At 39.9% G+C, this 25252-nt stretch overlaps 1 protein-coding gene across 1 annotated transcript in view; it reads left to right on the top strand.

Moving 5' to 3' along the window:
* The first annotated feature begins 9380 nt into the window (after positions 1–9380).
* Qser1 (glutamine and serine rich 1) overlaps positions 9381–25252 on the top strand; it is a 71595-nt gene continuing 55723 nt past the window's right edge. The window contains exon 1 of the mRNA XM_026404206.2: positions 9381–9475. The gene's annotated coding sequence lies outside the window, so the exon portion shown is untranslated. The remainder of the gene's footprint in view (positions 9476–25252) is intronic.

Raw genomic sequence — 25252 nt, 5'->3', positions numbered from 1 at the left:
TGGAAAGAAGTATGGAGATTCCTCAGAAAACTTGGAATGGAACCACCATTTGACCCAGTCATTCCACTCCTCTGTTTATACCCAAAAGACTTAAAATCAGCATCCTACAGTGACACAGCCACATCGATGTTTATAGCAGCTCAATTCACAATAGCTAAACTATGGAAACAACCTAGATGCCCTTCAACAGATGAACAAAGAAAGAAAATTCGTATATATAAACAATGGAATATTATTCAACCTTAAAGAAGAATGAAATTATGGCATTTGCAGGTACATAGATGGACCTGGAGAATATGACGCTAAGTGAAATAAGCCAAATCCAAAAATCCAAAGGCCGAGTGTTTTCTCCGATAAGCAGATGCTGATCCATAATGGGGGGTAGGGAAGAATGAAGGAACTTTGGATTGGGCAGAAGGGGGTGAGGGGAGGGAAGAGGGTGTGGGGGTAGAATGAGACAGACATTATTACCATTTATACATGTATGACTACACTACTGGTAAGGCTCTGCACCATGTACAGCCAGAGGAATGAGAAGTTGTGTAAAATGCATTCTACTGTCATGTGTAACTAATTAGAACAAATTTTTAAAAATTTAAAAGTTTCTGCACAGCAAGGAAAATAAGTGCATGAAGAGAGAGCCTAGAGAATAGGAGAGAAATCTTTGCCAACTACTTCTCTGATAGAGAATTAAAATCCAAAATATAGGGCTGGGGCTGGGGTTCAGCAATAGAGTGCTTGCCTAGCATCTGCAAGGCCCTGGATTCAAACCTCAGCACCAAATAAAAATAAATAAATAAAAAAGGGTATTGTGTCCAACTACAACTTAAAAATAAATATTTATATATATTTTTTTAAAAATCAAAATACATAAAGAACTCAAAAAACTTGAAACCAAAAAACTCTTTTAACTCAACCAATAAATGGGCAACTGATGTAAACAGACATTTCTCAAAAGAGGAAATATAAGCTGGGCATGGCGGCCACTGGCACACATCTGTAATCCCAAAAACCTGGAAAGCTGAGGCAGGAGATCACAATTCCAAGGCCAGCCTCAGCAATTTCGCCAGGCCCTAAGCAACTTAGTGAGACACTGTCTTAAATTAAATAATAATAATGATGATGATGATGATGATGATGATGATGATGCCTGGTGTGGCGCTATATCCCTGTAATCCCAACAATTCAGGAGGCTGAGCCAGGAGGATCACAAGTTTAAAGAGAGCCTCAGCAATTTAGCTGAGGCCCTAAGCAATTTACCGTTTGGTTTTTTTTTAAACTTATGGTGCTGAGGATTGAACCCAGGGCCTTGTGCACTCTACCAACTGAGCTATATCCTCAGCCCATCTAGTCAATTTAGCAAGATCCAAGATCCTGTCTCAAATTAAAAAATAGAAAAAGGCCTAGTAGCCCAGAAGGCTGAGGCAGGAGGATTGCAAGTTCAAGGCCAACCTCAGCAATTTAGCAAGGCCTCAATAAATTTAGTGAGAACCTGTCTCAAAATAAAAAATTAAAAAGGGCTGGGATGTGGCTCAGTGGTTAAGTGCCCCTGGATTCAATCCCATATAAAAATAAATAAGTAAAAAATAAAAAATAAATTTAAAAAGGGAGCCAGACATAGAGGTGCACACCTATGATCTAGTAGCTCAGGAATCTGAGGCAGGAGGATCTTGAGTCAAAACCAGCCTCAGCAACTTATTAAGGCCCTAGGTAACCTAGGGAAACTCTGTCTCAAATTAAAAATATATAAATAGGGCTGGGGTTGTGGCTCAGTGGTAGAGTGCTTGCCTAGCATGCATGAGGCACTGGGTTCAATCCTCAGCACCACATAAAGATTAAAAAGTAAAGATATTATGTCTACCTAAAACTAAAAATTAAATATTAAAAAATATATATCCATATATATATGGATATATATTTTTTAATATTTAATTATATATAATAATATATATATAATTATATATATATATATATATATATATATAAAGAGAGAGAGAGACAGAGCACTTGCGCTTGCGTGCACTAGGGGTACAACTTAGTACTTAAGCACCCCTCAGTTCAATCCGTGATACCAAAAAAAGAAAAAGAAAAAAAAAAGAAATACAAATGGCCAACAAATAAATGAAAAAGTGTTCAACATCCTTAGGGATCAGGAAAATGTAAACCAAAACTATATTGAGATTTCATCTCACTCCAGTTATAATGGCAATCATCAAGAATAAAGTAACAGGGCTGGGTTTGTGGCTCAGCGGTAGAGCGCTCACCTAGCACGGGCAAGGCCCTGGGTTCGATCCTCAGCACCACACAAAATAAATTAATTAATTAAAGATATTATATCCAACTAAAATAAATATTAAAAAAAGAATAAAATAACAATAATTGTTGGTGAGAATGTGGGGGAAAAGATACACCTATACATTGTTGGTGGGACAGAAAATTAGTATAACCATTTTGGAAAGCAATACCGAGATTCCTCAAAAGGCTACTAGGAATGGTCATGTGCAGTGGTACATGCCTGTAATGTCAGCAATATGGGAGGCTGGGGTAGGAGGATCCCAAGTTCCTCAAGCCCAGCCTCAGCAGTTTAGAAAGCCCATTAGCAATTTAGTGAGACCCTATCTCAAAATAAAGAAATAAAAAGTGCTGGGAATGTAGCTCATTGGTACAGCACCCCTGGGCTCAATCCCCAGCACTGCCCCCAAAATAAATAAAATTATCATACTATAGGGATATATACATACCAACATTTATAGCAGCACAATTCACAATAGCCAAGTTATTAAACCAGCCTAAGTCAACAGACTTGTGGCTAAGAAAATGTGGCATATATACACAATAGAGTTTTAATCAGTCATAAAGAATGAAATTATGTCATTTGAATGTAAATGGATGGAACTAAAGAAACTCATGCTAAATGAAATAAGTCAGAATGAGAAAGTCAAGGGTAAAGTGTTTTCTCTCATTGACAGGAGCTAGGGAAAGGTGGGGGATGGCTGGGGTTGTGGTTCAGTGGCAAAGCGCTTGCCTAGCATGTGTGAGGCACTGGGTTCGATTCTCAGCACCACATAAAAATAAACAAAGGTCCATTGACAACTAAAAATATTTAAAAAAGAAAAAGGTGAGGGAAGGAATAATAAAAAAGGGAATTTCACAAAAATAGAAGGAAGACCATAGAGTAAAGGAAGGGGACTGAGAGGGATGGAGGAAAGAAGGACATGGGGAAGTATGGGGAATGAAATCTAGCAAATTATGCCATGTCCATGTTCCACAGGGAATCATACATGTGTGTATATAGAATGCATTATATATATAATTTTAATGCACTAATTAAAATAATAATTATAATACTAGAAGAGAGATCAGTAAAGTAGAGCAAGTGGATCAGGGGAAAGGAGGTGGGAAGGGTAAGGGAAGTTACCAAGGAATGAAATTAATTAAATTATGTGCATGTGTGAATATGGCAGAATGAATCCCACCATTATGTATAATTGTAATGCACTAATAAAAATAAATAATGAAATAAAAGTAAGAATCCTTGAGTTCATATAGATACAAAAAATAAATAAATGTGATAAGAAAAAGTTCCTTCTTGTAGAAGAATGATTACTAATGACTGTACAAACAATGATTGAGTTAGAAAAACTACTTTTTGATAATCATAGTAATTGCTTCAGGAAAATATTATCAAAGGATACTATAGAGAATTGATTGGTAGCTCCAAAAAATTGTATCCATGTTCTTGTCCTCAGGACGTCGGAATGTTATCTTGTTTGGAAAAGGCTTTTTGCTTAGGGCCTCGCTAAGTTGCTGAACCTGGCTTTGAAATTGTGATCCTCCTGCCTCAGCCTCCTGAGCTGCTGGGATTCCATGCCCAGCAGGAATTTACAGTCCTAAAGGACCTACAAAATACATACTAATTATGAAAGAAAATATAGTAACATTGGCCCAAACTGGCAGTAGCTCCTTAATCAAACTTATTAGATTTTGGAGTTAAAGAGCTGGTTTGAAGCTTCACTTGCATCACTGGCTTATGTTGACTTGCATGTTGTTGGGAAAGTTACTTAAATTCAGCAAGCTTCAATTTTCTGTAAAACGAGATTAACAGTAATCAATATCTACATCTTAAGGATGTTATGAGGATGAAATATAATGATCCACATAAGCCCTTGCCACAAGGTCAAACATGTTCAGTATGCATTGATTATTCTAATAAGAATATCCATCACTTATAGAATAAGGTTTTGAATTTTCTACAATCTATTCAAAGAGGTAAAAGATACGTTCAATGAATGCTGCTTCTTTACCAAAACTCTTGGTATCTCTTAATCATTCATCCTTTCTTTTTACCGACCCTGGATCAGCTAATCCATTCATCAATGCCCAAGAGTCCCTCTGTATTCAAAGCTCAGACCTCTACCCTCCACACAAAACTGCAGATCAAATATGCTTCTAGAAGCGCTGCTCACTGCAGGATTTTGACTCATCATTGTTTTTTAGGGATACCCTCCTTCCCATTGAGAGTGAACTTCCAAAGAAGCAGGCTTAAAAACAGCTCTTCCAACTCTATTGCTGTCTTTCTTAGCAGGGGAGATAGGCAACAGAGAGAATAGTCAAAGCTGATGACAAGGTCAAGCCTCAGAGAGAAAATGGTAGTGGAACTTCCTTGATATCTGATGTTTTAATTTGTGATAGTGATCGAACAGATTAAAATCAGAGTTGCCCTAACAAAGTCAGGACTCACTGGTCCCCTCAACAAAAGAGAAAGGAAAATTTGAAAACTAAGACCCATCCCTTTATCAACCCACTTCTCTCAAACATACCTCTCATATTCTCAGTGAAACCACAAATTTGAGCTTGGATCTTTCTACATAATGGTTGGGCTATTTGTAACACAGGAATGTATGGAGTTATTGACTACAGTTCTAATCAGGCAACCCCAAATCCTGCATTTGCCAACAAGCTAATGAACAAGGCCATCTTAGTGGAGATGGCATTTGCTCTCTCCCCCAACTGATTCCCTACATCACCTTAAAGCAAACCAAGAAAAGCTAAGCTCCAGTTTCCTCAACTACAAAACAAAAGGATTGAATTGCTTGATCTAACTCCAATGTTTCCAGCAGTTGTTATATTCATTTTACTAAAGGAATAGGAGGAGGATGAGAAATTCGGAAGATTGTTCCTGCGTGTGTGTGTGCGCGCGCATTTTTTTTTTTTTTTTTTGGTAGTAGTGGGATGGAACCCAGGGGTACTATACCATTGCTCTATATCCCCAGACCTTTTAATTTTTTGAGACAAGATCTCACTAAGTTGCCAAGGCCAGTCTAGAAGGCCATCCTCCTGATCATGCATATATTTTAAGGCATTACTTAACTCAGAAGGAAGTGGGAAATGGAAGTGAGGAAGGAAAGTTTCCTTTTTAAGCATAGGACTTCCAATTCATTTGGTTTCCTGCAAACAAACTGTCTGATTCCATCAATTTTCTGGCCCTTCTCTCCAATTATAGGATCAAGATAAAATCTCTAGCTTTTTAAGGCCTGGTAGAGTGCTTGCCTAACATGTGAGATCCCAAGTTCAATTCCCAGATTTTTTTAAAAAATGCTTTTTTAGAATAGTATGTGCAAATTAAATGGAACCTTTAAAAGGGTATTTTAAAAGTCATATGTGTATTTATTCATTCAACAATCATATTTGTTGACCTAATAAATTGTGTCAATAGATGCAAGGGGCTCAAGATATTTAGTACAGAAGATATAAGGATAAATTAAATGCAACACTGCCTTTATGGAATGCATGATTTGTGAGAGTAAAACCCAGATACACAACTAATTGCAATGCAATATGATAAGTGTTAAGTATAATAGCAATTGGAATAAAACACCGTAGGACTTCTGAAAAGCCATCAATTAATTTTCCCTGGGAGAGCTAGGGAAATGTTTTAAAAGATGTTTTGTTTCAATCTTAATTAGTACTCCGGACTCATCCCAGGGGTGCTCTACCACTGAATAACATCTCTAATCTTTTTTATTTTTTGTGATAAGGTCTTGCTAAGTTGCTGAGGGCCTCACTAAAGTACTGAGGCTGTCCTCAAACTTGTGATCCTCCTGTCTGTTTCCTGAGTCAGTGGGATTATAGGCATGTGCCAATGTGCCCAGCTTCATTTGAATCTTAATGAATGAACAGGAGTTCCACAGGAAAAAAATGAAATGAATCCTAGTGGCTTGGGAGGCTGAAAATAGGGGGATGGCAAGTTGGAGCTCAGTCTAGGCATCTTAGTATGACCTCATCTCAAAATATGAAAGTAAAATGAGCTGAAGATGTAGCTCAGTGGTAGAGTGCTCTGGGAGGCCATGAGTTAAAATCCTAGTACCACACATACACACAAAAAAATAGAACGGTTGTTATTATTTAAAACAAAAACAACATTTATTCTAAACTTTTGATATTACCTAGATCAGTCTTGAAGCAGCTAGATTGGGGATGATATAAAACAGATCATGGAAAATGCAGAGTTGGGAATATATTTTCAGTAGGGAAAAATATTTATTTACATATAACGAAACATTACATTATATCCCATAAAATTATACAATTATGACTCATCAATTAAAAAATGTTAAGTTAAATGATTTAATGATGCTAATCATAAACATGTTGCAACATTTGACTTTAGGATAAACTAAGAAAATTTCATTTGAAGGGCAAAGGAATATCTGACGACAGGATATATTATTTAAAACTACTCATTTGGGCACAGTGAAGCACTCCTGTAATCCCAGAGACTAAGGAGGCTGAGGCAGGAGGATCACAATTTCAAGGGCAGCCTCAGTAAATTAACAAGGCCCTAAGCAACTTAGTGAGACCCTGTCTCAAAGTTAAAAATAAAAAGGGCTGGGATGAGGCTCAGGGGTTAAGTGCCCCTGGATTCAGTCTTTGGTACCAAAATAAGTAAAAATACAAAAGTTTTCCCTTAATATCTGTTCTTTGATCAATGTGGCATAAACTAATAATGGTGTAAGAGATGACAAAGGTTTTATTGCCACTTGTTAGCTATTGCTAGCATAACTCACTTTTTTTTTGAGGTTCTGGGAATTGAACCCAGGGGTGCTGTACCACTGAGCTACATTCCCAGCCATTTTAAGAACTTTTGAAACAGGGTCTTACTAAAATTGCCTGGGTTGGCCCCAAACTTGCAGTCCTCCTGCCTCAGCCTCCTGGGTGGCTGGGATTACAGGCATGGGCTACCATGCCCTGCTCCCCATAACTTACTTTGAGTACCAGTTATGGTCTCAAACTAAGTGCCATAAAACATTTATAGTATGCCACTTCATTTCTTAGCTTTTCCACAGAAACGAAACTTTAAACTCACAAAAGTAGTTATAAATATAAAAGTTATTTGGAAAACTTATTGTATTTAGATTCCACATTTCCAGTATGCAGAAAGAAAAAAAAATTGTAATGGAAATTTATGTTACTTCTCTGTAGGATCTTACATTTGGCAAATTCCTTCCCCAGTGAAAATCACTTTCAAAGATATCTTTAGTAAATGCATACTGTAATTAACTTAAAATTGCAAGGTCAGTTTTGTCCACAGCTTGAATTCATTTGTAAATAGGACTACTTAACTTTCCTTCCCCACCCCAGGACCTGGCTCCAAGCTTCGCAGGTGCAAAAGGGTTTACAAAAAAGAATGAATAGGAACAAAAGGATGTAGGCACCAGGAGGAAAACAGAATCTCCCAGGACAAAATTAATCTCAGAAGGATTAGTAGCCCCTGTACCAGGTAGTCCTTAAAATTTAAAACAGCTTTTTAAATGGTCATTAGAGATAGTGTATCAAGATTATCAGGTCTTCCTCTACGCCTGTCTAGATTTGCTTAAAAACCTTTACCTTAGGCTTATCTTGAGGGATAGATTGCTGTGCTAAGCATGTAATAGGTGTTAAACCAATATTGATTTTTAAAAGGTGGTCATTAAATATAACTTCACCGTTATTTTAACTTTCACTTAAAGGCTGAAGGGCCAAGTGATTTCTCTGATCTCTTAATTTCCTCTTGAGAAGAAACACAACTGATAGACAACAGAAAAACCTCAAGTAGTCATTAAAATTACTCCACACCAACATCTTGGAAGTCAGATAAGAAATGTTTGGGTAGAGTCCTGCAGAGGTTCCGAATCTCGACCAAAAAAAAAAAAAAAAAAAGCCCAACACACATTGCATATTGAGTTAGACTTATTGTTATAAAAGTCATCCAAATGGTAATTGGATTGATCAACGAAGAGCCAGTATTTATTTTGGAATACAAAGATTAAAAAATCCAGAGTGGGAAAATCCCCAAGTTGGGGGATGGGGACAGTTAATAAGAACTCCTGGGAAAGGCCCTTTCAGCGAGGATTGGAAAGTAATACGTTTGAATTTGAATTTCTTTGAATATAAATCTCCTCCAGCAGCAGGAAAAGGGTCCTTTTGCCCAGCAAGCTTTGGGCAGGAAGGGAGTAAACGGAACTGTAAAACAGCCCGTTCAGCTGTTTCTGGTTTGGGGCGCAGAGAAAGAAATAGCGATTTGGAGATTGAGTGTCTCTGAATCTCTCAAAATAATCCGAAGGGTCAAGTAATGAACTCCAGGCAAAGCGCTGACAAGCCTCCCGCTTTGCGGCACCCTAGGCTGCGTTTCCGCTCACTGTCCCCTCCCTCAGTGGGGCGATCGCGAAGCGCGGCCCCTTCCCACGCGGGCGCAGTGAGAGCGGACAGCTCCCCTCCGGGCAGACGTCCGCGGCCCGCGGGCTTCGGCTGCCGGGTGCTCTCCGAGTCCCCGAGGTCGGCCGGGTCGTCAGACTTCGCTTCCTTAGCCGTGGCTGCCCCTCCAGAGCCGACCGGTAGCGGCGGAGGCCTCGCCCGCGCCCGCCCAGCCCACGAGCTGCGAGCGCGGGGCGCCGAGGGGAGGCGGGGCGAGGCCGCGGGGCGGAGGGGGGCGGGAGGTGCATCCTGGGAAATCCACCAACATGGGGCGCAGCGGCCGCCACCGCCGCCGCGAGTCCCGGCCGCTGGTGCCGCCGCTTCCCTGACGCCCAGGCTGGAGCCTTGCAGCCTGCCGCAGCCCCGGCACGGACTCGCCCGCGCGCCCTCCTCCTGCCTCTCCTCAGGGCCATGTGAGGGGGCAGCTCCCTCCGCAGCCGCCGCCTCCTCCTCCTCTTCCTCCCCCTGCCCCTCCCTCCCTTCCCGCCCCCCTCACGCAGGGCCCTAGAGGAGCCCCCATTGCAGCCCGTCCTCCCTACGCAACCCCCACGATGGACAGGAACTACCCGACCTCGGACTTCGCCGACCCACCGCCGCCGCCCGCGCCCCCCGCCGCCCCCGCCGCCGCCTCCAGCGCCGCCGCACAGACCCCGACCCCCGCCTGGGCCTACGAACCCCGAGCCCCAGCAGCCGCCTCTAGCCCCAGCTGCAGCAGCGGCAGCAGCCCCATCCTCAAGGCCAGGTAGGGAGGGTGGGCGGCGGGGTCGCGGTGGGCCAGGAAAGGCCGGGGATGCGTTTGGGGCCTTCGCCCTGCTGCAGCGCCTCTCAGGGGTCTGGGTCGGGCCGGGAGTTCTCCGCTCGCCCTCGCCCCTCTCGGGAGAGGGGGCTGATAACTCCTAGGGGGTGGTCCCGTCTGGGTGGGGGCGCCCAGCGCAGCATTCGCGTATGGAACTGGTTGAGGACCGCGGTTGACGGGAGGGCTGGGCGGGAGTCGTGGGGCTCCGTCATCTCCCGGTCCTGGTCTCTCACATGGTGAAGTTTGGGCTCGAGACCGAACTCGGTATCAGGGAGATCCAGGACTGGCTCTGGGGGGCGAGGAAGGCCCCGGAGAATTCGGGGCAGTGACATTCCATTGTATTGGAACCTGGGTGACCGACAATGTGGTCTTGGGGCTCTGGCGGTGTGCGGGTGGGGGAGGTGGGAGAGGAAGAGGCGCGGGGCCGCGTCCCTGACACTGGGTGACCCGGGAAGGCTGGGCGACCGGAGTACCCCCGGAGCGCGACGCGCGGCGGGGAGGAGGCCCGGCGGGGCGGGAACGCGGAGTTGGGGCTGGGTGACATATGTTTGCAGTGGTGGCCAAGATTAAACCATTTCTCTTCGACGAGTTCAAAGTTGCTGTAGGGTTTTCTCCCCTTTTAACAACAGCAGGAAGTAAGGAATCTCTCTTTGCTTTCTGTGCCTTGGGGTGACTGAGTTTGGGGAAGAAATCGGGGGCTGCTGATCAGTAAAAGCCGTAAAGGTTAGGAACCAGAGCATGCTTCACCTCCATTTCGGCTACTGAAGCCTGGGTTTATTATGTAGCGCGGGGTTCAAGAGTTCATCTTTCCTTCAGCATAACTAAGGGAACCTAAAATGTTGACTCCTGCTTGATATTTAAGCTTGCAGGGAAATGTGTAGTAGTGCCACACTTTGAAACGGTTCCATTTGAATGATAACTGGAAGGCGTGGTCTGGCTTGGAGGATTCGGGAGCCGGGTGTTTTAAAGCCACCTCTCCCGAACAATACCGAATCTGGTAGGTGCAGCTTCTGATTACAAGGACTTGGGAATCCTGGGTTGCTAATGACTTCATCCTCAGCTACCAACAGGAAGCTTCATGGGTTTATGATCTCATCAGATTTCTTCATTATTTTCACGACAGAAGTGAACTTTTTTTTTTTTTTAAACTTTGTACATTATAGTAGTCTAGTTTGCCTTCTTTGTTTTTATGGAAGTTCCACATTCATGATTTGGGAAATATGTATAGCTGGTCTTTGTCTTAGATTGTACTTTGGGATGATTGTGAAAGAATGAGAAAAGGGAAATGAGCCTCCTTAGAAAATTTTAGACTCTTTGTTTAAGTGACCAGGGAGTTAAAAAAAGATAATAGTGATATGCCAATTTGGAGTTCAATGATTAAACCTTTTAGAAATAGCTACAATTTGTTGTATATATAAACAAGCCATTTTGAGGAGGTTTATGTAAATGTTGGCACTTCTCCCATTATTTCTTTTTGGTGATATTTAGCTATCAGTTTTCAAGTAGCTTTTACATTGAACATGATAAATTATAAATTACTAATTAAAATTACTTTCTCTTCAGTGAACAGCAGTGATAGGTATCTGCCTCATTTTTTGTGTGTTATAAGTGAAAAATGTTTGTTAGGTAAATGAAACTGAAGGCTACCTAGTTATTTTTGTTATTTCTTTTAGCAGAATACTTCTGAGGCAAGAAACTAAAATATACTTGTCATATTTTCCAAATATTATTTACCAAAGTAACAAAATGGGACTTCCCAAACATATTTGAAAACAGTAAGTAGACAGAGTTGGAATTGTTAATATAAAAGAAATATTTTCTGTTTATTGGAAGTTATTGATTTTTAAATGATATCCCCCCTTTTGTATTTTTTGGAGGTGGGGTCAGTCACATTATAGCATAGAAAATTCAAGCTTCTCCTTCCTCTACAAACCTGCTTTGTTAACATCTTGTATTAGGATCAGGCCATCTGTACAGGGCTGCTCACACTTCTTAATTGTACCTCATTTTATTTTTCAAACTGTGCAAATGGCCTCTTATTTCAGTTACATCAAAAGTACCATAACTGAAATGTCTTTTAAGTCTTTAAATAACCTACATTTCAGAAGCTTAATCATTTTTATAACATTTAAAAAAGCTTTTTCATAATTCATGTTATTAGTTGAATGTTTTGTTTCCCTTTGTGGCAGTTTCTTCTGAAGGTGCAAATGAGTACTAGCTGTGATGATGTAATATGGATACTTAGCCATAACGAATTAGCCTGTCTATCACCTTGTTTCCTGTAACCTGTTTAGAAATTGACAGATGGTAATGACCAGTCGGTTATTGACATAGGATCTAACATCCTCCTTTACATCTTGGTCCTGAAACACAACATTTTTATCACTTGATGGGAAAGGGCCTGATAAACAAATTTTCATGAGTTTGGAACAATACTTTTTTGGATACAACTGCTCTATCAGATATTAGATAGTCTTGTTATTTTAATGGTTGGAAAATAACAATGGAAAACCAGAGCATTTTTCCTCAAGTGGGGCTTATGGAGAGAGTTCTGTCCCTGAATGTTTTTATTTGTGCTCTTCTCAGTTTTAGGAACCATATTGAACATGTTATTTCCCAATCACCATTTAGTCTGATATACCTTTTAGGGGGCTGTTTTAGGTACTATACGTATCTTTGCACACTCTTGGAAATAAGATAGTCATCAGGCAACTCTAAACCTGCTACCCCATAAATCTTGTGCAGAACAAGAAGCAGCTTAGTGTTTCATCAGGTAGATGTTGTCCTTATATTTGAATATGCACCAGAAAAATGTCTGAATGGAAATACTTTTTTTTATTTTTGATGCTGGGGACTCGACCCAGGGATAGTCTACTACTAAGCTACATCCCCAGCCCTATTAATTTTTTTCTTTTATTTTTGAGACAGGGTCTCACTAGGTTGTGGAGGCTGGTCTCAAACTTGTGATCCTCCTGCCTCAGCTGGGATTACAGTTGTGCACCACCATGTTCAGCTCCTGAATAAGTTTTAAGATTTTTTTTTCAAGATTTTTTTTTTTTTGAGAGAGAGAATTTTAATATTTATTTATCTGCGGACACAACATCTTTTGTTTTTTTTGTATGTGGTGCTGAGGATCGAACCCGGGCCGCACGTGTGCCAGGCGAGCGCCCTACCGCTTGAGCCACATCCCCAGCCCAAGTTTTAAGATTTTTGAAAAAAAGATCTTGTAAGATCACAGTTGATAAAGCAATAAGGACAATGCCAAATTAGTGGGGAGTTATTTAGTGTTCACTGTTTTCCATAGAAGTACTGTTGGAATAGTAGCTATCATTTACCTCAAGAGTTAATTTGTGCTGTATTATTATTATTATTATTATTATTATTATTATTATTATTATTATTATTATTATTCTGCAGTGTTGGGGATTGAACTGGGAGGCCTGTGCATGCCGGCAAGCACTCTATTACTAAGCCACATCCCCAGCACTAATTTGTGCTATTTTAAAACACATACACATTAATTTATTTAATCCTCACAGAGATTCTTTAAGGTAAGTATTATTTTTGCCTTTTATGAATGAGGAAACTGAGGCATAGAGACATTAAGTTAATATATCTAGAAGTACAAAACTGACAAGTATTGAAGCTAGGATTTAAATCTGGGTGCTGTGAGTCTTGAGCTTGCATGTTTGGCTACTATACTGCAGTGCTTCATGGTAAGATAGTTTAATGCTGTAATTCGCCTATATTATGGTTAAATGAACTTTTGTGAGTTGGCCTAGAAACCTGAACATCAACATCAACATCCTAATTTCAGTGTTCTTTACCACTGTTGACGATTTCCTAACTGAAACATGCTTCTTTTTATATATATATATATATATTTATGTATTTTTTTAGTTTTAGGTGGGCACATTGTTTGTTTTTATGTGGTGCTGAGGATCGAACCCAATGCCTCATGCATGCTAAGCCATCGCTCTATCACTGAGACACAACCCCAGCCCTGAAACATGCTTCTTTGCATTTCTGCACTGAACTTTCCTGTTTTCTTTCTGTATCACTGGCCTACAGTTTTTCTTTTGTGTTTCACTAGATTTTATTCCACTTCTATTTAATATCTACATTTTGTTGTTTACTTAGGGTTTGAAATTAATATGATTTCTTGTCTGTTTTATGCTTTCTTCTGAGGCTATCACATCCATGCCCATTTTTAAAAAAATTTTTTCCATGTCCATGTTTTTAAAAACCATATCAGTGAAAATGTCCATGTTTATGTTTTCAGCTCAGACCTCGTGTGAAGACTTAGTCACATATCCAGCTACCTTTGTAACCTTTGACTTGGATATATAATGGGCATTTAATGATGAGCTCATGTTTCCCCACTCATCTCACCTTTGCTTTTCTAGTGAGGCTCATCTCAGTCATACTTCTCTCTACCTGATTTCTCATTCTAGAAACCTGTACATTGTGTTCTCTGTCACTAAGCCCTAAAGCTTTTTTTTTTTTTTTTTTTTTTTTTTTAATGGTACTGGGGATTGAATCTAGAGCACTCTACCACTGAATTGTATCCCTAACCCTTATTAGTTTTTATGTGAGACAGGGTCTTGCTAAGTTTCTGCAGGTAAGTTGCCAAGGCTGGCCTCAAACTTGCCATCCTACTTCAGCCTCCTTAGTCACTGGAATTATAGGTATGTACTTCCATGCCCGAATCTACTTTTAGCCCCCAGCCAGCACAGGCTTCATAAGTGAAGGTTCTGTAGGTGAGAAATCTGAAGGGAGTTGAATTAAAGAGACGGGTTCTAACTACCTTTAAACCAGCTACAGGACAGCTTCTCCTTCCTCCAGCCTCCAGCCACCTATTGTGGTAGCTAGGTTTACTGAAGAAGCTAGCGAGCAAGAGAGAACATGCCTGGGAGTGGACTTTATTGGGGAACAAAAAATTCTGGGGAAAATCCCATCCAATGAAGATTAAGTGGGGCAGTGTCCCAGGGTCAGGTGCGAAGATTGGGTCTTCGGGTAGTGGCCAGACAGGGTAGTGGCTTCCACACGGACAAGCCCTCGGACCCTAGAAGGGTGGGGAAAGCTCTGGACACAAGGATGTGTCTGAGCGCCTCTCGCCCAGCCAGGGAGGTAACTCAAATCATGTGCAAGGATGGCCTCCCACATCTACTGCTTTTAAAAAATCTCTTAAATATACCTTGGAGTTTTCCAGTTTGGTTTCCACTGCTCCACACTAACCCAGTCTGCCATTATTTTTCATTTGGATAACTTCAGTAGCTTTCTAATAAGTCACCTTAAACCAGACCCTTTCGTTCTTCCCTTCGTCATTCTCCTTATACATCCAGATTGATTTTTTTTGTACTGAAGATTGAACCTAGGGGTGCTTTAGCACTATGCTGCATTCCCCAGCCTTTTTTGTTATTTTAAGATAGGTTCTCACCAAGTTGCTGAGGTTGAACTTGTACTTGTGATCCTCCTGCCTCAGCCTCCCAAGGTGATGGGATTACAGGTATACACCACTTCACCTGGGTAGATTTTTTTTTTAATATTTTAGTTGTGGTTGGACACAACACTTTCACTTCACTTGTTCATTTTTATGTGGTGCCAAGGACCGAACCCAGAGCCTCAAAAGCTCTCCACCACTGAGCCACAACCCCAGCCCAGGCAGATTGATTTTTAAAAACAGATCTACCAGTTTGATCCTGTTGCTTCTGGGCTTAACATCTTTTTGTTTTGTTTTTGTTTTGGGGAACCAGGGATTGAACTCTGGGGCACTCAGCCAATGAGCCACATCCCTAGCCCTATTTTGTGTTTTTATAGAGACAGGGTCTCATTGAGTTGCTTAGCACCTGGATGAATTGCCTGAATTGTGAGGCTAGTTTTGAATTGGCAATCCTCCTGTGCCCTGTCCCTCCCTGGAATTACAGATGTGTGCCACTGCCTGGCCTTGGGTTTAACATCTTTAAGCCTACTTAATGGCTCCTCCTAGGGTCAATGTGCCCTGTATGCACCTACATTTACAACCCATTTAAAATGTTGTTAGCATTTGGATCATCCTGAATTCTTCCTACTTAAGGCCTTCATATGTGCCCTTTCCTCTACCTAGATACAAGTCACTCTTTTCCTGCTTCCCAGACTGACTTCTTAAAGTGTCTTACATTCAGAAACCTGTTCCCTTCCAAACTTACCCCAGTTACTTTATGTAAATATTTCCACAGTACATTTTACTTTCATATCATTATATACCTATATGGTTTTTACATAATCAGTGTCTTCCACTTTAGAATGGAAGTTCTTTGAGGAACCTTATCTGTTTTGCTGTTGTAGTATTATTTTTAATATTTAGCACTTACTCTTTATATGCTACATACCTAGAATATAGTGTTACTTAATACTTGCTTATGGTATGAAAGCCAGAACTCAACTTTTGTGTGGGAATTGGAAGCCCCTTTCGTCCTGTTGTAGCCGTCAGTGCCATGCACCCACTACCTTGTAGTAGGGACCAAGATGAAAGGTTTAGTGTTTTTGTGATTATCATTGTTAAAAATGACAGGACATAAGCAACTGCTTTTCTTCTCTCTTTCCTTGTTGTGTTTTCTGGAATAATGAGTATTAAAATATGTCTACCAAAACACAGCCAAGTTTTTTTTTTTAATTCATTAAGCAAATATTTGAATGCCTAGAAGATATGAAGTTCTGTGCCTTCATCCTCAAGTATAATATTTCCACATTGAAGCTTGAGAAATTTAATGGAAGCCACTTATTTATTCATTCATTAAAATGTACTGAGCATCTTTGAATTTATGATACTCAGCTAAGTTCTACAAGGTACCACAGAAATGAAAAAGACATTATCTTGCCTTTTAAAAAACTTGGCATTTGGGCTGGGTTTGTGGCACAGTGGTAGAGTGCTTGCCTAGTGTGTGTGAGGCACTGAGTTCAATTTTCAGCACCACATATAAATAAATAAAGAAAATAAAGATCCACCAACAACTAAAAAAATATATTAAAGAAAAACAAACTTGGTAATCTACAAGGGTGACAGGTATACTTGCTGCTTCGCTGTTTGGCTTCTATGTTGAATTGTCCAAGAACTTGGAGATCCATCCTCTTTTTTTCCCTCTCCAGGTTGCCATATATATGAGATGATATTCAAATTTATATTGATAAATATATATATAGATTCATATCTAGTGTCTGCCATTGAGCAGATATTTCAAACATATGTCCAAGACGAGATTATCATCCTAACACCTGGCCTGATCCTCCTTTAATAAATAATACCACCATTTACTTTGTTGCCTGGTTCCAATAGTTTGGAACCATCTATAATCATTTCTTTCCTCCCTGTATATATCTGGTCCCCTCAACAGAACTCATTGATTTGATCTCTATACTCATAGTTTCCATAGTTACCAACAACTCCTTTCCTTACTCCATTGGCCTTCTTGCATTTAAATATGCAACAGGCAGAGTTAACTTTTCAAAACATAATTCAGATATCATTACCTTGCTTAAAATCTTTCAGTGTTATTCAGAGTAAAATTCAAGTCCTTAGCCTATAATAAGGTCTTACGTGATCTCAACCTCAGCTAATTCTCCATCCTTAGCTCATTCCCATCCCTCCACCATCCTTTAGTCACATTGACCATCTCTTTCATGACATGTGCTAAAATTACTCATGTTTTAGAGCTTTTGCACTAGCTGTTCTCTTCACCTAGAGTTCTCTCTCCAGGTCTTTGCTGATTTTGGATATTTGGGTGTTTTGCAAGATGTTTCCTCTTCTCCAACTGCCCATCTAAATTAACTTTGCAACACTATCATATCACAGAATTGTTTTTTTTTTCTTGATAGCATTATCACTCTCTGAAGTAATTTTGTTGCTTTATATGTATCATTTAGTACTAACCACTCTTTTCCACATATCACTAGCCACCACTAACAATTCGTGTTTCAAGAGAATAGTGCTCTTCTCTGTCCTATGTTTGGGTTTATATTTTGACTCTGCTACTTTCAGTGTGATCCTACAAAAGTTTAACTTTCTGTGCTTCAGTTTTCTTTTATGAAATGATATGATTTACACTTTTATGTGTATGTGTATGTGTGGTAATGGGGATTGAACCCTGGGGCACTGTACCACTAAGAGATGTCCTCTCCCCAGCTTTTTTTTTTTTTTTAATTTTGAGACAGGGTCTTGCTAAGTTGAGGAGGCTGGCAACTGGTACAAACATGCTTTAGAGACATAGAGGAGAAAAGTTTATCTAGTTCAGGGGGCTCATAGAAGCATTTGTCAAGTAGATTAAATACAAATTGATTGAAATTGTTAATATTGTGGCTCAGCAGTAGAGTGCTTGCCTAGCATGTGCAAGGCCCTGGGTTCAATCCTCAACACCACATAAAAATAAATAAATAAATAAGTAAATAAATAAATAAAGGTATTCTGTCAAACTACAACTAAAAAATAAATTTAAAAAAGAAGAAATTGTTAATATTGCATCATGGAATAAAGGATTGGCCCTAAGGAGCTTCCAAGAACAAGTATTCCATGAGGAATAAAGGTGATTCTATTGGGCCAGTTAATGACTGGGCCTTGAACTGGCATAGGATCACTTATGTCACAGTCTGCTAGTCAAGTCTGTCCTTGATCAAGTAGAGTCATTATGGGAGGAAGATTATCAAACATGTGGTTCATTGAGGAGCTTATTGGAGTAACATTACTACAGAGTATTAGTGCTAGATTTTAGAAGTTTTTTAGTTTAGTCTATGAGGGTTAAAGAACTTTGAAAGGTTTTTCTTTAAGAAGGATAGTGATATCCTTATCACTCTCTCAAGTAATTTTGTGTTTGTGTGTGTGTGTGTGTGTGTGTGTGTGTGTGTGTGTGTTTTGTACTGGTATCAAACCTAGGTATGCTTTACTACTGAGTACATTCCCCAGCCTATTTTCATTTTAAGACAGGGTCTCCTTAAGTTACCATGTTGGTCTTGAACTTGTGTTCCTCCTGCCTCAGCCTTCTGAGTAGATTTGATGACAGGCATATGCTACTACACTCAGCTGATTTTTTTTTTTTTTTTTTTTTGGAATTTAAGAACAGAATGGATTAGAATTGGCAGAGATAAAAAACAGGATACAAGATAAGAGTTGATTCACTAGACCAGACAAGAGAGAAGTGATAGGAAATTGGTAAAGATATGTTGGTGTAGAAAGAAGTAGATGAATGTGAAAGATCAAAATAACCTGGGGTGTTGTCAGGGTACATAGTAAAGGGTAAGAAAAAAGTAAATTTTGAGCTGGGTCACCAGAAAAATGATTACAGTGAACTAAAAGATGTTTTTTAAAATTTATTTTTTAATTGAAAAAAGTTGTGCGAGGGTGGGGGGGTGGGTGGTGGTGCATGCCTATAATACAAGTGATTCGGGAGGTGAGGCAGGGGGATTACAAGTTACAGACCAGCTTCAGCAATTTAGCACTGCCTTAGGCAATTTATAAAAATAAGAAGGGATGGGGATTGGGCTGGGGCTCTAGCTTAGTGGTAGAGCACTTGCCTAGCATGCATGAGGCACTGGGTTCAATCCTCAGCACCACATAAAAATAAACAAGATAAAGGCATTCTGTCCATCTACAACTACAAAAAAAATTAAAAAGGGGGGGCGGGGGATATGGCTCAGTGGTTAAGTGCCCTGGATTTTAAAAAAAGAAGGGGGGGGGGTTGAACAATAAGTTGTATACCAGTTTATAGCATCTTTTGAAGTATGTATACATTGAAGAAATAGAAATGTTAATTCATTTTGGTCAGTACATATATCATGCAACTCTTCTAGGCATTGGGGACTTGGTAGCAATTAAAACAGACAAAATCTTTGTTCTTGTGGTATATACACTGTTGGGCTGGGGAGTCAGACAAACAAATAGACAAGAAAATTTTTTCGTTGCGGAAGTAACATTTCCTTGATACCTTAAAAAACAACATGAACAAATGTCCTAAAAGAAAGTCTGACGGTTTCTTTCCCTCATAGGATCTTGCCATAGATCAGTGGTCCTTCAGAATCACCCAGAGAACTTGTTGAAACACAGGTTGCTTGGCCCAACTCCAGAGCTTTTTAATCAGTTGATCTGGGTTAGAGCCCTAAAACAAGTTCCTAGGTGATGCTAGTGCTGCTTGTCCAGGGACCACACTTTGAGACCACCAACATATATGTTATTCCTGTTGTCTTTTTTAAAAAATTCAGATTTAGATGATATTTATTGTAATTCACCAAACTTGTAAATCAAGTGTTGAAAAGGTTTTCTACGTAGATCTGAAAATTTATGAAATCCAACAACTATTTCATATTTAAAAAAACATTATAAAAATAAGGCAGAAACTGAAAGATATTGTAATCATTTATATACTAAAAATGAAGGAGAGGGGCCCACAAGTACATATCCCTGTTTTGGTCAGTTTTTGTGTCATTGTGATGAAAATACCATTGAGAATAATGTAGAGGAGAAAAAGTTTATTTTGGCTCACAGTTTCAGAAGTTCAGTCCACAGTCCTCTGAATTCATACTTAGGTTTTGGTCTTTGGTGAGGCAGGACATCATGGCAAAAGGGCATGGTGGAGGAAAGCAGCTCAGGACGTGGCAACCAGGAAACAAACATCTCTATTCACTGGTAACAAGATATTAAGCCCAAAGTCATTCCCCCAGTGACCCACTTCCTCTAGCCACATCCTACCTGCCTTTCAGTTACCACCCAGTTAACCATTTCAGTGGATTAATCTACTGGTTAGGCTAAATCTCTTAATCCAGTTATTTCACTCCTGCATAAGCTCACACATGAGCTTTTAGGGGACACCGTATATTTAAACCTTAACTTATCCACTGCAGCCCTCAAATGCTCATGCAATGCAAAATACATTTAGACCATTTTCAATAGTCCTCATAGTCTTAACAGTTCCAGCATTACCCAAAAGTCCAAGTCCAGAATCTCATCTGAGACTAAAGGCAAATTCGTGAATGTTTTCTCCTGTAAACCTCAAGAGCAAGTCACATATATCCAATATATGATGGTATATTTCTATTCCATAAGGAGAAATAGGGGCATAGAAAGAAGGAATGAGACCAAAGCAAGACTGAAATCCAGCTGGGCAAATAAGTCCTATAGCTCCACATTCAGCATTTAGGACACAGGGCATCATGATGTTCTCTCCAAAGAATTTCTGTAGCTCCACCCCTATGGCCTTCATGGTTGCAGCCCATATGGTCTCTATTGACTTGCCCCTACTCAATTCCTGTATCTTTCCTAGGCAGATGTTCCACATTACTGGCATTTCTTAATCTCAGAAGTTTCCACTGAAGCTTTGGCTTCCTTTTCATATCTTTATGCATCACCCTGTTCAGCACCTTGCAGGGATTCTGACCCTGTTACACTTTGCTTGGCTTTCCAGGCCTGCCTTTGAAGTCTTGGTGGAAGTCTCCAAGACTCACTGACTCCAGAATCCTTCATTTCTGCAGAACTAGCACCATGTGATTGATGCCAGTGGCTGCCACCATCTTGAGCAGTAGCCAAGCCTCCTAGGACCATGGCTGCAGCCTTCAAGTGCCTGGGTGACTGAGCATGATAAAAAAAACTTCTTAGGCTCCCTTGTGCAAGCAGGGCACTTCCCCCAAGTCTTTTAAAGAAATTTTTACTTTAACACTCTTGAGCCTGAGTTGGGTGTGGTTTTGTGGATTCCTGAAATGCCCTCAAGCCATCTTGTTGTCTTTGTGCAAAGTATTTAGCATCTCTTTAGTGCCTGTAATGTCTTTAACAATCACAACTTCCTTTGCTCCTGTTTTACTTTGATTTATCTGGCCAAATTGTAAGTTTTTCAAATATTTGTGCATTGCTTTCTGCTCCTGATTATCATAGTAAACTTGGCTAAAAGCTGCCAGCAATATCCATGCCATTGCCTGAATACTGTGCTGCCTTGAGATTTCCTCTGTCAGGTACTCATTAGTACCTCAGTTGTAAATTCAGCATTACAAAAATCTCAGGACATGGGCAAAATGTAGACTTCTGGTCCAATTTCTGATAGAGTCATCCTCTTCTGAAACCTCATGAACTCAGTCTTTACTATCCACAGACCTATTGGCATTCTGGTCTTCTGAGCTCCAACCAGGATCATGTTAAGATTTGTAAGGGGACAAATAGATGAGAATGATGGGAACACAAGGTTACGAGAATAATTCTGTTAAATGGGCCCACTGTACTTAACCCCCATATGCTTTCTCTGCCAAAAAGCAATCTGCCTGCAGCCCCTTCTGGCCTAGGCAGGGATAAAGACCAGGCAATTTGTGTAGGTAATGAATGATGGGGGGAGAGGATGACTGGTTATCAAATAGAGAGCCATGGGTTATTATTCCTGTGATCCTTCTCCTGGACACTCTGGGTTGCTAACAGTTAACCCGCCCCCCCCCCAATCCCTGCTTCTAGGCACATACACTGAGAATAAAGAGATGGCAATTCTGGGGTTTATAAAAGAGCAAGATGCACACCCTTTCAGGACTCCCAGGTTTGGGGCCCCTTCTCTTCAGAGAAGTCTTGTCTCTGTCACTTTCTTAAATAAAACTTGCTTTCTATGCTTGCCTCAGCAATTCTCAGTTCACAGGGTTGTGGGGGTTGTGGGGGGTACGGGACTGGTATCAGCTTTGCTTACAACATTGCAAAGAGTTTTCAGCCTGTATCTCTTAAAGTTTTCAAAATTTCTCATTCCAGCTCCAAAGACTACAGAACCACATGGTCTAGTTGGGTACAGCAGTGACCCCGCTTCTTGGTACCAGTTTCTGTTTTTGTCAGCTTTTTGTTGCTGTTACCAAAAGATCTTACAAGAACAACATAGAGAATAAGAAATTTATGTGGGGTTCAAGGTTTTAGAGGTTCAATCCGCAGTTATCTGAATTCATAGCTCTGAGCCCTGAGGTGTGGCAGAACATCAAGGTAAAAGGGCATGACACAGGAAGCAGCTTGATATTCTTATCATCTCTTCACAAAGTCCTTCCCTGACCACCAAATCTGAAGTAGCCCTGCTAAGTTTTCTTTATTCTGACATTTTGATTTTTTTCCAAGTATTTGTCTTTAGCTGAAAAGATCAGAGAATTGAGTTCAGGAGTTTACATAGAGATAATAGTAAGATCTCAGAGATCAAGATTTGGGAGGTTATGATGTTTATTCTTAGCTTTTGGGTTGAGAACCAAGTCTTAGGTGTTTCTGGTGACAGTGTTTTTTTTTTTTTTTTAATTGTTATTATTGTTTTGTTTTGTGGCACCTAGGGATGCTCTACACTGAGCTACATCCCTAGCCCATGAATGAATGAGTGAATGAATGAATGAATGAATCAATTTATTTTTGAGACAGACTGACCTCAAACTTGTGATCCTTCTTCCTTAACCTCCCAAGCAGCTGGGATCACAGACATGTGTCACTGTGCCTGCTTGGTGTGACAGCAATTATTGAATACCTACCAAGAACCAAGCACTGGTCTAATAATCTACATACATTGTCACATCTCATACTAACTTTGAGATAGATATTGTTAGCCCAATTTGCAGATAATGAAACTGAAGCATAGAGAGGATAATTAGCTTTGCTAGGCCACACTGCTATTAAATAGGATTTGAACCCTGGAAGTGACTTCAGACACTGTATTGTTAATCACAAGCTGTTCTGGAACTCAGGGAAAACTCCTCTCAAAAGGCTTAGGGTATAGGATAAAGTATAATTGGCAAATGAAAAGACGTAAAAAAAGAAGCATTAATGATGGAAAACTCTGAAGAAGTACGCTAGGTCTTTTGGGACTTAATGTATGTGCAGAAAGAGGCTATACTTCCATCTTTTTTCAAAATTAGAAATATTTTCCCAGCACATACTTTTAATAAAAGATTTGGAGGGGCTGAGGTTGTGGCTCAGCGGTAGAGTGCTCACCTAGCACATGCGAGGCTCTGGGTTCCATCCTCAGCACCATATAAAACTAAAAACAAATAAAAATAAAGGTATTGTGTTCAACTACAACTGAAAAAAAGAAAAAAGTTTTAGAGAAAACTTGAGAACATAGGCTTAGATCAGATGGAATGATTACCATAAGGTGGGAAATCCAGAGATGTTTGCTGAGTAGCCCTCATATTTGAAACACTGTTCAGTATCACTGATTTCAGTATTTCCATTCATTGTCTTTTGATTTTTTTTCAGAGCCATGGCCATGGATTCTATCTTGTCCTCTTGATTTAATATCTTTGAATTAATATACCACTTTTCACTGTTTCTTGAATGGTGGCAGGCATGCTGTTACTCACAGGGTCTTTGGGTTGTTTCCTCTACCAGGACTACTCTTCCCTCAGATAATCTACATAACTTTCTCCTTCAGGTCATTCAATGGCTTTTCCTTAGTACCTTTCATGGAATCCTCCTCTCCTACCCCCCCACCCCCCACATGTTAAGTGGGGTTTGGCTTTTTTCACTTAAATAAGGTTCTTCAATGTTAAGTCCTTCAACTGTGCTGCATATCAGGTTTCTTCATAGTCTTTTCATAGCATTTATTAATTCTTGATATTAAATACTTTTTTGTTCTTATTTATTGTTAGTCTCTGTTACCTTGGGTGTTTCTTTTTCTTTTCCTTTTATTTATTATTATTTTTGGAGGGTGGCAGGTTGGGGGGGGTACCGGGGATTGAACTCAGAAGCACTCAACCACTGAGCCACATCCCCAGTCCTGTTTTGTATTTTGTTTAGAGACAGGGTGTCACCGAGTTGCTTAGCACTCTGCTTTTGCTGACCTTGAGTGTTTCTTAATGGTAGAACTTAAGCTATGGCTTTCCTCCACTTACCTGGCATATGATAAATATTGAATAAATATTGTTTTAATAAAGAATATATTTGTGCTGGGGATATAGCTCAGTAGTAGAGCAGTTGCCTGGCATGCTCAAGGCCCTGGGTTTGATACCCAGCACTGCAAAAAATAAATAATATATTTAATTCAAGTGTTTCTGCTTTGACTTATTGTCTAATATCTCAGGAGTTTAAACTTGGTTTACATAAATTAAGAGTTATTTAAGAACCCTGTATTCCTTTAATCCTGGTGGCTTGGGAGGCTAAGGCAGGAGGATCACAAGTTCAAAGCCAGCCTCAGCAAAAGCAAGGCGCTAAAGAACTCAGTGAGACCCTGTCTCTAATTAAAAAATATAGAATAGAGCTTGGGATGTGGCTCAGTGGTAAAGTGCCTTTAGGTTCAATCTCTAGTACAAAAACAAAAAACAAAAAAACAATGAATTCTGTATAGCTTGTTTTATGTTGCCAGGACTGTAGACATTTATGGAGTGTAACTAAATAAAAAATGAAAAAGTTTTCATATGACCTAATGCCATTGCGCTCATTACTGTGTGATCACTGATCCTATTTAAATAACTTGAGTCCAAATTGTCTGAATCAGTGAAGCAAACACAAAAATGTGGATAAGCTAAAATAGTTTTGCTTAGATCTGCTTAAATTATATGGCTTAACATTTAAAAACATTTTTTCATATTGAGAAAGACTGCAAGATAAAGCAGCTGGTACTATCTTCACTCAAATAGAACTAAAATATTTTAAGTCAGAATTTGATTTGGCCAGAGCCATTAAGGGATTGGTGAAATGATGCCAAAATTAAAAAGTGAACCTTTGGGAAGGATGAAATTTGGTAGAAGTGTGAGTGTGCAAGAAACAAAACCGAA

The sequence above is a fragment of the Urocitellus parryii genome, chromosome 4 (genome assembly GCF_045843805.1).
Source record: "Urocitellus parryii isolate mUroPar1 chromosome 4, mUroPar1.hap1, whole genome shotgun sequence".
Taxonomy (NCBI): Eukaryota; Metazoa; Chordata; class Mammalia; order Rodentia; family Sciuridae; genus Urocitellus; species Urocitellus parryii.
This window is presented reverse-complemented; position numbering and strand designations above follow the sequence as displayed.